The 11,523-nt window shown below is 36.2% G+C and overlaps 1 long non-coding RNA gene across 1 annotated transcript; it reads right to left on the bottom strand.

Moving 5' to 3' along the window:
- Positions 1-349: 349 nt before the first annotated feature.
- On the bottom strand, positions 350-11,523 carry LOC137225357 (uncharacterized). The gene is made up of 3 exons (XR_010943813.1): positions 10,023-11,523; positions 4,633-4,784; positions 350-4,166 (listed from the first exon to the last, which is right to left on the bottom strand). It is a non-coding gene; the product is annotated as an uncharacterized lncRNA (long non-coding RNA).

Raw genomic sequence — 11,523 nt, 5'->3', positions numbered from 1 at the left:
GTATTTTTCAGTTCCATAATATAAAAGTTGGAATGGATTTGCACATTATCCAACCACTCTCCCTATTGACAAATAAGAACATTGAGGTTTATAGAAAGTAATGACTTTTCCAAATTATCAGTGCTAGTTTAGGGTGGAATGGGAACCAAGCATGAGTTCTCCTGTGAAGTAGTTTATTAGTCTTTCCGCTGCACCACACATCTTTATATTTCTACTGTTTAATAGAGACTAAATTCAAGATTATCTGTTATCTATCTATTTGCCTATCATCTATCTGTCTAATTTATTTATACACCAGCTTGCTTCAGAAAGGATTTAAGCTGGCTTACAAAAAAAGACACAACACAAAGAGATTTTAGACATTTAATATATGAAGTGGAAGGAACATCAATTTGGGAAAAATAAGCTAAAGCCATGATCAAAGGTAATGGACAAAGTGTATGTTGTGAGACTTTTCCATTGGCTAAAGATAAGACATTCTCTAAGATCTGAGATTTCTACTCTGCAAAGAAAGAACACGGATTACATGATCACATCAGTGTGGATCAGGTAGCTGGATTATTGGTTGCAATGGATCATAGTCACCATTAAATAAAAATAAGCTAGTTTCTTAAAAGAACAGTCAATACTTTCTGACAAAATTGTTAAACTGTTTTCTTGAAGAGAATGGTACCAGTCCAAAGAAATAAATTGCAAGTGAAATCAGCTTGGTACCATTGCTCTTTTCTGACCATGTGTTCTGTCAGAACCTAAAAAGAAACTAAATAGAACACTTTTTTTATTATAGTTTTGCAAAATTATAAACAGATTTTTGTACTATTCTAACTTAAAACACAAATATAATTAAACTCCTGCCTTACTACAATTATACCAGTATATTTAAGAATAGTTTTATGTAAAGTCACAGTACATAGTAAAATTGCTGCCCCACAGTATCATTTTCCTACTAAAGTTTGAAACTCTGTCATTTTAAGGTGAGAAGTCAGAGGTATTTAGGATGTTCTCAAGGTGTAAAGGACATCAAAAGTCTGAAAGGTCACTAAGTCTGTAGTCACAGAAAGCAGCCATCTAAACTATATACATTTTAGAAATAAGCCCAATTTATTTGTTTAAACTCTGCCTGGTTTCTTCAATCATTCTTCGAATATCGTTTATAATTAGCCTCCAAAAATCACTAAGAAATGTATGGAAAAATAAATACAGCTCCAGTTAGATCTGTACCATATCTAGGTCAAGCTCACTAATGTTACATATATGAAGAGAAGATTGTCTCATTATTTATTGTGAAAGCATCACTGGTTGATGAAAGCAGAGAGGCTTTAGCTTTGATTGCTCAGAAGCTCAACATTATTATTCCACCAAGAGATTGATTCAAACCAGCCATATTGCCATTTTGTTATGTATTAGCTGTGGCTTTTCTTAGGATCCAGATTCATGTTTGTGTGTTTTCTTAATGTTTATTTTGTCTCATATTTCACTTCAATAGCCCTTTTGGCCAGATAAGCAAATTTTCTGTCAAACACATTCTTCCCAGAACTCATGAGATGGACTATTGCATTAAAAAGGCACTCATGTAGGAATCATAAATCGTAGACCAAGAAGTCAAATTCCATTTTTATATCAACCTTGTAGAAAATTTTTCATTTTCCATGAGAGATAAACGTAAGTGATTTCCTTGTGGCCTCAGTCATCTGTGGTCTTCCCAAGATTCCAGTTTCCTTAAAATTTCCAGTTCATTTTGATGATAGAGCTTGAGCTTGTTGCTACATAAATCAGTAGACATGGGAGTTTTAATGAGCTGGTTAGTTTTCGGGAGTTTCTTTACTACATATCAGATACTTATAGTGAGAAGACAGGCCATCTGTGAAATAGGCTTTACCACGTCTCCACCTTTCCTCAGAAAATCATCAGTAACCATAGTTCTCACTTTTTTGAGAGATGAGAATCATCCTCCCTCCACTTATCAAATTGTCTTTTTTGCCCCCTGCAGCATTGGGGACTACTGCTTAAGCAGCTCTGGAATTACCCTTGAAAGTAAATTTTACTTATTGCCTTACTCAGAATAGTATAGAACCTAAAATAATTCTTTTACAAATTTAAAATTTTTCTAGTTACTGACTTCTCGGTGATGGTCTTGATACTGCTTTCTTTCTTCAAAAATTTCCTCTTCTTGACATCCTTCCTGGATTATTTTTTCTTCCTTTCTAGCAACTTATTATTTTTACCAATGAAATAGAAAGAAGAGAGGTGATCCTCACACCCTTTCACTTGGTGCTAAAAGAGATTGTCCAATCTGTTCTCATAGCACCAGTAATTGGAAAATATTTTGGTCAAGATGTCAAAAAACACAGTATATATCTGCATATTACTAAAATAGTTCTTTATGTCTCCATACCAACTAATGGAACTCAGATAAACTTTAATCCTCTGCCTACCCTGTACACACACACACACACACACACACACACACACACACAACTTATCTCCTATCTTTAAAATCCAGAAAATCATTACAAATTTATATGGCAAACTGCCTCTTTTAAACACTTATCCTACTGTGATTGCATAAACCAGGAAACATTCCCAGAAATGGAAACATGAAGTCAGCCTGTCATCCCAATCTTTTTCAGTGAATCTCTTTTAATTAGGAAAAATGTGAACAAGGTCAACCTGGCTCCTTTCCGCAATTATCAAGTACTCAAAGAGTCGTGAACCAAGTATCTCAAATCACACCGTCATATATATGCATCTTCTTTATCATAGGACCCTTGGACTTGTAATACTACAAGTCTACTAATTTGAAAGTATGGGCTTTATAGATACATCCCAACCTGCAGGTTTAGGTGCTGCATCACCTGGAGTCCTGGTAAGAAAAGATGCCACACTGAAACTGAGGAATTTGAAGAGAGTCTAATAAAGGAATGATTTACAAAGGGATAGTGCTTAATCTGAGGCTAACAACTGACAGAGCTGCTATCCCTAGGTGAGAAAGAAGCAGTGACTTGAACTTGGAACTTGAAAATGGCATGGTTTGGAGGAGGATTGCTGAGAGCAATTTTGGCCTCCGGTAGAGGGAGGCTGCCAACACTTGGAAGGAAGGCTGAAGAAAACATTGCCTAACCTCACTCTCCTGTCTGTGCTTCTCATTGGCTGAACACAACCTGAATCCAGAGAACTGGGAATCTCTGGCCTAGAATCAGCATCCTGGGGCGTGGAGTAGGGTGGAAAGGGGGTGGAAAGTGGCACTCGATGGAATAAATGGAAAGCATTCAGCACAGTCACTACCCTTGAAAATGGTGACCATGTGAGGCAACATGGCAGGCACCAGAAGACACATCCTCCAGTCCAAAGCAGAAAATTTGAACTCTAAAATGGCATTCTAGAAGTGCGATGCTACTAGTCTCTTTGGGATTCAACTGGCACAATCTATCATTATGCCCTTATATCATTTTCTGAAGTAATCTGTCTTTGTATCCCCCATATGGCTGTATATAGTCACATGCATAGTAAATTCTCAGTAAACTCTTGGTAGAGTCACTGAATAACTTTCCTCTTATGTTCCCTACCACTGCTGCTAGCCTATTATCTTGTATGAGTTTCTGTCAGCAATGTTTCAAAATTCCAAGAACAGTCATGTATCCACATGCAGTGGTGTGCCAGACTTGGACAAATAATACAGAATACTGTATTTTGACAGTTGTGATCAAAGGCAGTGCAATTGCTGTTATGTCCAAGAGAAGTGAGGTCAGCAGCAAATCACCTCTGTCAAATGACTTCACTTAGAAAAGCCTCGTGGGATACTTTGTAGTTTTACTGTGACACTGTCTCCCAGAGCTAAAATGATAAAGATGGAAATGTTCAGTAAAAATTCAGAAACTTTCCTTCCTCTCGATTTCTCAACGAAAAAAAGAAAAAGTAGTATTGCCTGCCAATATCAGGAGTATATAGATGCAAGAACATCTTTTTCTGCTACATGAAGATGAATTGCCTGTAACGATTGCCATTTGAAAATTGTGGCCTCAAATTTTAAGCATCCATGTTGTACTGTTAAAAGCAGGTAAGTCCTGTTCTGATGGAAATGCACACGCTTCACTCTTCTGTAGAATATATTGCATCGAAGAAAAGGGTTTATTTTTCTTCTCTAAAATTTCAGTATCTCCGGTGATCTATGGGGGAAAAAAATCTGTACTGGGTAGTGCAGTAAAGGTCACACACTATGTATGCAGCTGTATTACTTTTGAGGCACAGAAGCAAACTCTTTAAGTTCTAGTAGCTAATTAAGATAAAGATTTGCTTGGCATGCAATTTTGCTTCCTTAACATCTTTTATATTGAAGTCACTCTGACTTACAGAGCATTGTACATTTTAGTCACTGACCCATAAAGTACAAATGAGAGCTGGTTAAAGGATAACAATGGTCATTCTGAATAACTTGCTGAGAAATGCCTCAAACTTGGAAGACGTTTTAATAATAATTCCGTTAAAGACTAGAGAAGCACAAAGAGAAAATTTGAATTACACAGCTCCTCTTGCTGTAATTTAAAGGTATTTCAAGCTAAATTTAAGCCTCTTGGATATGATATCATGCTGTTTTTGAGCCAGCAAATACAAGATACTAATAATAAAACCTACTTAGGGCTTCCCTGGTGGCGCAGTGGTTGAGAGTCCGCCTGCCGATGCAGGGGACACGGGTTCGTGACCCGGTCCGGGAAGGTTCCACATGCCGCGGAGCAGCTGGGCCTGTGAGCCATAGCCACTGAGCCTGCGCGTCCGGAGCCTGTACTCTGCAACGGGAGAGGCCACAACAGTGAGAGGCCCGCATACCGCAAAAACAAACAAACAAACAAGGATATCAATATAGATTTCAGAAAACTCTTAAATAAAAATTCACAAGCCTATCACAAAATTTATATGGAAATGCAAACAACCTAAGCAAAAAGCATCTAAAAAACTGATAGACTCACACTACCAGACTTTAAGGCTTATTATAAAACCACAGTACTCAAAACAGTGATCTTATCATAAGAATAGATATTTTTAAAAATAAGGTTTTTAAAAAATTTGCATCAACTTCAGCCTTTCGTCAACATCTCCTGTGGCATACATTTTAGTCCCATCTGTGTTACATACACAATGCTAGCATGCTCTGTGAATGAATTTGTTTCTGACCACTTTTTCAAATTATAGTTTTATTTTTTGTTTTTTCAAATTTTGGATTTTTTTGCATATATATTAACTTCCTGGGACTTCCATAACAAAATACCACAAACTAGGTGGTTCAAACAATAGAAATTTATTGTCTGACCATAAATTCTGCAGGCTACAAGCCCGGATCAAGATGTATGCAGAGCTGGTTCCTTCTGAAGTCTGTGAGGAGGCATAGGACATGCCTCTCTCCAGGTTTCTGGCATTCCTTTTGGGTTGTATATGTTATCATCTCAATTTCTGCCTTTATCTTCACAGGGCATTCTCCTTGGGTGTCTGTGTCCAAATTTCTCCTTCTTATAAGGACATCAATCATACTTGATTGGAGACCCACTCTAAATCTAATGTGACCTCGTTTTAACTTAACTAATTACATCTGCAATGACCCTAATAAGGTCACATCCTTATAGTGGGAGTTAGTACTTCAACATGTCATTTGGGGTGGGGAGAACACAATTCATCCGCTAATAGCATGTCTGGTCATTAATTTCAGTCTTTTTTCTTCTTTTGCCTAAGTCCCTATACTTTTAATTACTTTACTTTCAAGTTTTCTAATGAACTTCTATGTCTATTCCACTTTTAAGTCCATTCACTGAGTTATTTCTTATTCATTGTGTTACATGTTCTTTTCCCTATATTTTCTTTGTTTTATCTTCTATTTTTTTCTTATTATGTTCATTTCCCTTTCAATACTTGAACACATAGACAATAATTATAGAAGATTTCTTCATGTCTTTGTCTACTCATTCCATCATTTTCGTCATTTGTCTTCTCCTTTTGCCAAATTTTTCTCCTGTTAATGGGTTACATTCTTCTTCTTCACATGTCTTTTCATGTCTTGTAATTTTGGACACAGTGAATTTTTGTTAATGAGGACTGGATTTTATAGTCTTCAAGAGTGTTAAAATTTGTTCTGTTAAGTTTTAAAATTAATTGCAGAGCTGCTTGATCTTTCCTTAGCTTGTCTAGAGAAGCCATTATTCTAGGGTGTAGCCACATTACAGAGGCATGGCCCTTCTACCATCTTTGCCCAATGCCCCAGATGTTGAATGACTACATTCATTCTATCTGGTTAGAATATAAAGTGTCTTCCAGCCCTATTTGAGGTCTACGAACTGTTCAGATTATACCTTCCTTGGTGTTCTTTTCCCAATCTCATGACATTTCACCCTACACATATGAGGCTTGGTATTCATCAACACAATCAAGGGCATCCTATACGGATTTCTAGAGCTTTCTCCATGCAGTTCTATCTTCCCTAGTAACCTTCCTTGCAATTTGCAGCTATCTCATTCTTTCCAAAGTGGACTCCATCTCCTCAAACCCTGGGGACCACCATGCTCTCCTTATGATTCCACTCCCTGTGCCATGATCCAGGAAATGCTTCCACCCAGATAGCCAGAGTATTCCTCCAATTCCCTTCTTTTGTTTCCCTGTCTCATGGATCACAGTTCTGTGTTCTGAATTCGAAAACCTATTACAATTTTGTCCAGTATTCTAATTATTTATGGCAGGAGAAGAAAATCTGGATCCAGTTACCCCATCATGAATATAGCAGAAGACTTACTATGCATTTTGATAAACAAGTTCTCTAATAGAATTTCTTCTTTAATGGTTAGTGCTTTTGTCCTATTTAAGCAAAATGATGAAGGTAATCACATTTTCCTCTAATATCTTTATTGTTTTACTTTTAACAATTATATCTGCAATTCATCTGAAAAAAATATTTTTCTGTATGGTGCATTAGGCCATTTGATATTCAAGATCTTTTTTTCCCATTTGAATGTCAAGTGGCCTAGTCTATTTATTAAAAACACTTACCTTTTATTGCTTTTACAAATAATGTCACTATATATATATATATATATATCATTTTACTTTGGGACTCTGTTGCATCAGTTTGTCTATTTGTGTACCACCACTGCACTCTGAATTACTATAGCTCTATAATAATTTAGATAGATAGACTAAGTCTTTCGGCTTCGTTTTTTACAAGATTGCCTGGGCCATCCTTGGCCATTGGTATTTCCCAATGTATTTTAAATTCAACTTGGTGATTTCTAAAATAAATAAACAGATTTCTAAATAAATAAATACTATTTTTATAGTATTTTTTATCATGACCTTATTGAATCTTAGACTTGTGTGAGAATAATTTAAATCTTTACCATAATGAGACTTCCAAAACCTCCTGAAATATTTTTAAATTTATATAGATGACATTTCATTTCTGTTGATTGGTTCTTGGATTTTAGGAAAAACATATTGCACATCATTATTTAGATATATTCCTATGTGTCTGATTTTTTTGATGTACTTATAACTAATATCTTTCTTACAACTTGTTTCCCTATACATTTTTTGCTGGTACCTAAACATACAATTGTTTCTTGTTTATAATCATCAGTATAGTCACATTGCTCAATTTACTATGAATTTAATAGCTTTTTAAATTATTTTGGAATTTCTACATACATAATCATCTTGTTCTAAATAATGGCATCTTTATTTCCCTCTTAATTATCCTTACACTTTTTTTTTTTTCTAGCCTTATTGGCTAGAGACTGAATTAAAATATTGAATTAAAGAGGTGTCATCATCCTGTTTTTAATCTTGAGGGGATATTTTCAATATTTCACAGCAGTGTATGTTTATTTCTATAGGTTATTTATGGATATTCTTTGTCAGGTTAAGAACATTTCTTCCTATTTCTGTTTACTCTAACTTGCAAGGAGGTTTTTGTGTATTTTTTTGTTTTCATCATAAATATATTGAATTTGACCAAATTTTTTTTCTGTACCTTTCAAAATGACTATATGACCTTTATTTTTTATTCATAATGTAGTTTTATTCAACTATGTTGATCAATTTTTTTAAAAAAATTGTATTAATCTACCTTGAATAAACCCCAGTCAGTCTTGAGATAGAACTTTCTAATGTTTGTTAAGCCATCTTCTCAAACAAATTGATTATGAACATGTTGGAATTTATCTTGAAATTTGCCACAAAGGGGCTTATGAACATGTCAATTCATATAGTTCTTCAGGGAGGTACATTTTAGAGAGAAAATGGCTGTATAATAGTTGTTAGATTGGATAAAATATAATGCAACAGCTAATTAAACATTAGGCTCTTCCTAAAGTTGAACACTGTTAGAATTTTCGGAGGGGCTCTCAGGTTTATTAATGTCTATCAGAGAATTGCTGGAGAATCTTATCAGTAATGGTAATTACTTCCAGAAGGAACGCCTAATCACATTAGACCATAAAATTCTTCCAAGTTTTGGACAGTTCTTTTAAATGTCAAACAAAAGATCTGTTTATTAACTGAGAGGGTCATGAAAAGCTATGAAAACTGCCCAATGCAGGTGACACGGGTTTGTGCCCCAGTGCGGGAAGATGCCACATCCAGTTGTAGAACAAAAGAATGGGTTCACAATGGAAGTTTAAAGGGATAGTAGTGGAAAGAATAAAGATACTCTTTGCTGGTACCCTCTTGAGTCCAGCTGATCTTTGCACTGTGGCACATACCCTTTGATCCATTACTTATATTTCTAGTTATTTGGCATGAGAGGATAATCATGTATGGATCACATATATAGCTATTAATATTCTCATTGTAACAGGACTTATACCAAAAATAGTGAGACAATGAGAGAAGGTGGGAGGGAGGTGGAAAAGAAAGAAAAATTTTCAATGCTTATCAGTGATGGAATGACTGTATAATTGGAATCCATCAGTAAAACTAAATAATTCGCAGAAGCCATTCAAATGACTATTATTGAAGATTTTCATTAACATCAATATCAACCGTACATTGTTAAATGAACAACAAAAAAGCAGATTCCAATACCATATATTCTCATTAAAAATAACGTATACACAAATAGTGTATATAAAAATCCTGTATATAGTAATGTGGAAAGGCTCTATTAAATTATTTCTGGGATGATAGATTATTTTTATTTTCTTATTTTGGATTCCTTTATAACTTTCTTAAATATGTTTTGCTTTAATAATAAGAAAAAATATTTCTTATAATAATATATTTTGCTGTAGTTAGACACAAATACAACCTTCCCATATTATTTCATAAAAGCCTCTAAAACCCTTTTTAAAAGATGCTTTCCTTGGGCTTCCCTTGGGCTTCCCTTGGGCTTCCCTGGTGGCGCAGTGGTTGAGAGTCCGCCTGCCGATGCAGGGGACACGGGTTTGTGCCCCGGTCTGGGAAAATCCTACATGCCGCGGAGTGGCTGGGCCCGTGAGCCATGGCCGCTGAGCCTGCACGTCCGGAGCCTGTGCTCCGCAACGGGAGAGGCCACAACAGTGAGAGGCCCACGCACCGCAAAAAAAAAAAAAAAAAAAAAAAATGCTTTCCTCAATGTAAAGCAATTCTTTAACATGCTTTACTGAACGTATACTAAAAGGCCAAGAGAGATATTCCATTTCACTTCTGTGTTATTTCCTACACTGCATTATTGAGAATACAGCTTAGTGTGTTTTTATTCCAAGCATGCCTCGCACAAGTAGCACACATTATTTCACTGTAGCCCATGGCATCCTTTGTGCAAATCTGCTGTCAAGTAGCCCACCAAATGCAATTTATCCAGTCCTCTTTATAGTTGTTGGAGTTTCTGGAATTATAAAGTCCCTGGCAGTATTCTCCAGAGCAATACTTTGTTACTTAGAATTTGCCTGTACCAAAAGGGACAGGCATAAGAATGCAGTGTCATCTAGTCAATGATAACAAGAGTCCGAAAAGTGGCATAAGAACACGTAAGCAAGTGCTCAAGTGAGTCAGTCAGATTCCTGCGATACCTGTGAAGAATGCAGCACCAAAACACAGTCGCCAGTTGCCCATCTGAGAGCCACAGCTTCTACAGAGCGCTGGATGTTCTCAGCTTCTTTCATTCTGGGAGGAATCTGATTGGAAAAATTATTGCTGACGTGTTCATTAAGAACAAGATTAAGAACACAATAACAAAGAAATGAGCAAAAGACTTGAACAGAGGCTTCTCAAAATGACCAGTAAGCATATAAAAAGTAACCTGGGCTCACACCAGTCAGAATGGCCATCATTCAAAAGTCTACAAATAACAAGTGCTCGAGAGGGTGTGGAGAAAAGAGAAAACTTCTACTCTGTTGGTGGGAATGTAAACTGGTGCAGCTACAATGAAAAACAGTATGGAGGTTCCTTCAAAAAACTAAAACTAGAGTTGCCATGTGATCCAGCAATCCCACTCCTGGGCATATACCCAAATAAAACTATAATTCAAAAAGATATGTACACCCCTACGTTCACAGCAACACTATCCACAATAGCCAAGACATGGAAACAACCTAAATGTCCATCGACAGATGAATGGATAAAGAGGATGTGGTACATATATACAATAGAATATTACTCAGCCATAAAAAAGAATAAAATAATTCCTTTTGCAGCAACATGGATGGACCTAGAAATTATCATACTGAGTGAAGTAAGTCAGAAACAGAAAGATAAATAGCATATGACATCACTTATATGTGGAATCTAAAATATGACACAAACTTACCTATGAAACAGACTCACAGACATAGAGAACAAACATGTGGTTGTCAACGGGAGGAGGGTGGGGGAGGGATGGAGTGGGAGTTTGGGATTAGCAGATGCAAAATGTTATATATAGAATGGATAAACAACAAAGTCCTACTGTATAGCATATGATATACATATATATCTATATATATCTCCTGTGATAAACCTTAGTAGAAAAGAATATGAAATAAAGTGTATATACGTATAACTGAATCACTTTGCTGTACATCAGAAATTAACACAACATTATAAATCAACTATAATTGAATAAAATAAAATTTTTTAAAATGTATCTTGGCCTCACAAATACCAAAGAAATGAATATTAAGTAAATGCTATTCTCACGAAAATTAAAAGGACTAGCAATTCCAATTGTTGGCTAGGATGTGAAGCAACAGCAATCATCATATTCTGCTGATGGAAATGAAAACTTATACAACTACTTTGGAAAACTGACAGTAGCTACTAAAGTTCAACAAATGTCTGACTTATGACACAGAAATTATCCAACTCAGTATATAACCAATAGAATTCTGTTTGTATACACATCAAAAGACCAGTATAAGGGTTTCCCTGGTGGCGCAGTGGTTGAGGGTCCGCCTGCCGATGCAGGGGAAGCAGGTTCATGTCCCGGTCCTGGAGGATCCCACATGCCACGGAGCGGCTGGGCCCGTGAGCCATGGCCGCTGAGCCTGCACGTCCGGAGCCTGTGCTCCGCAGCGGGAGAGGCCACAGCAGTGA

The sequence above is a fragment of the Pseudorca crassidens genome, chromosome 5, assembly GCF_039906515.1.
Source record: "Pseudorca crassidens isolate mPseCra1 chromosome 5, mPseCra1.hap1, whole genome shotgun sequence".
NCBI classification, from domain to species: Eukaryota; Metazoa; Chordata; class Mammalia; order Artiodactyla; family Delphinidae; genus Pseudorca; species Pseudorca crassidens.
The sequence above is the reverse complement of the archived record's forward strand: the minus strand, read 5'-3'. Positions and strand labels throughout refer to the sequence as shown.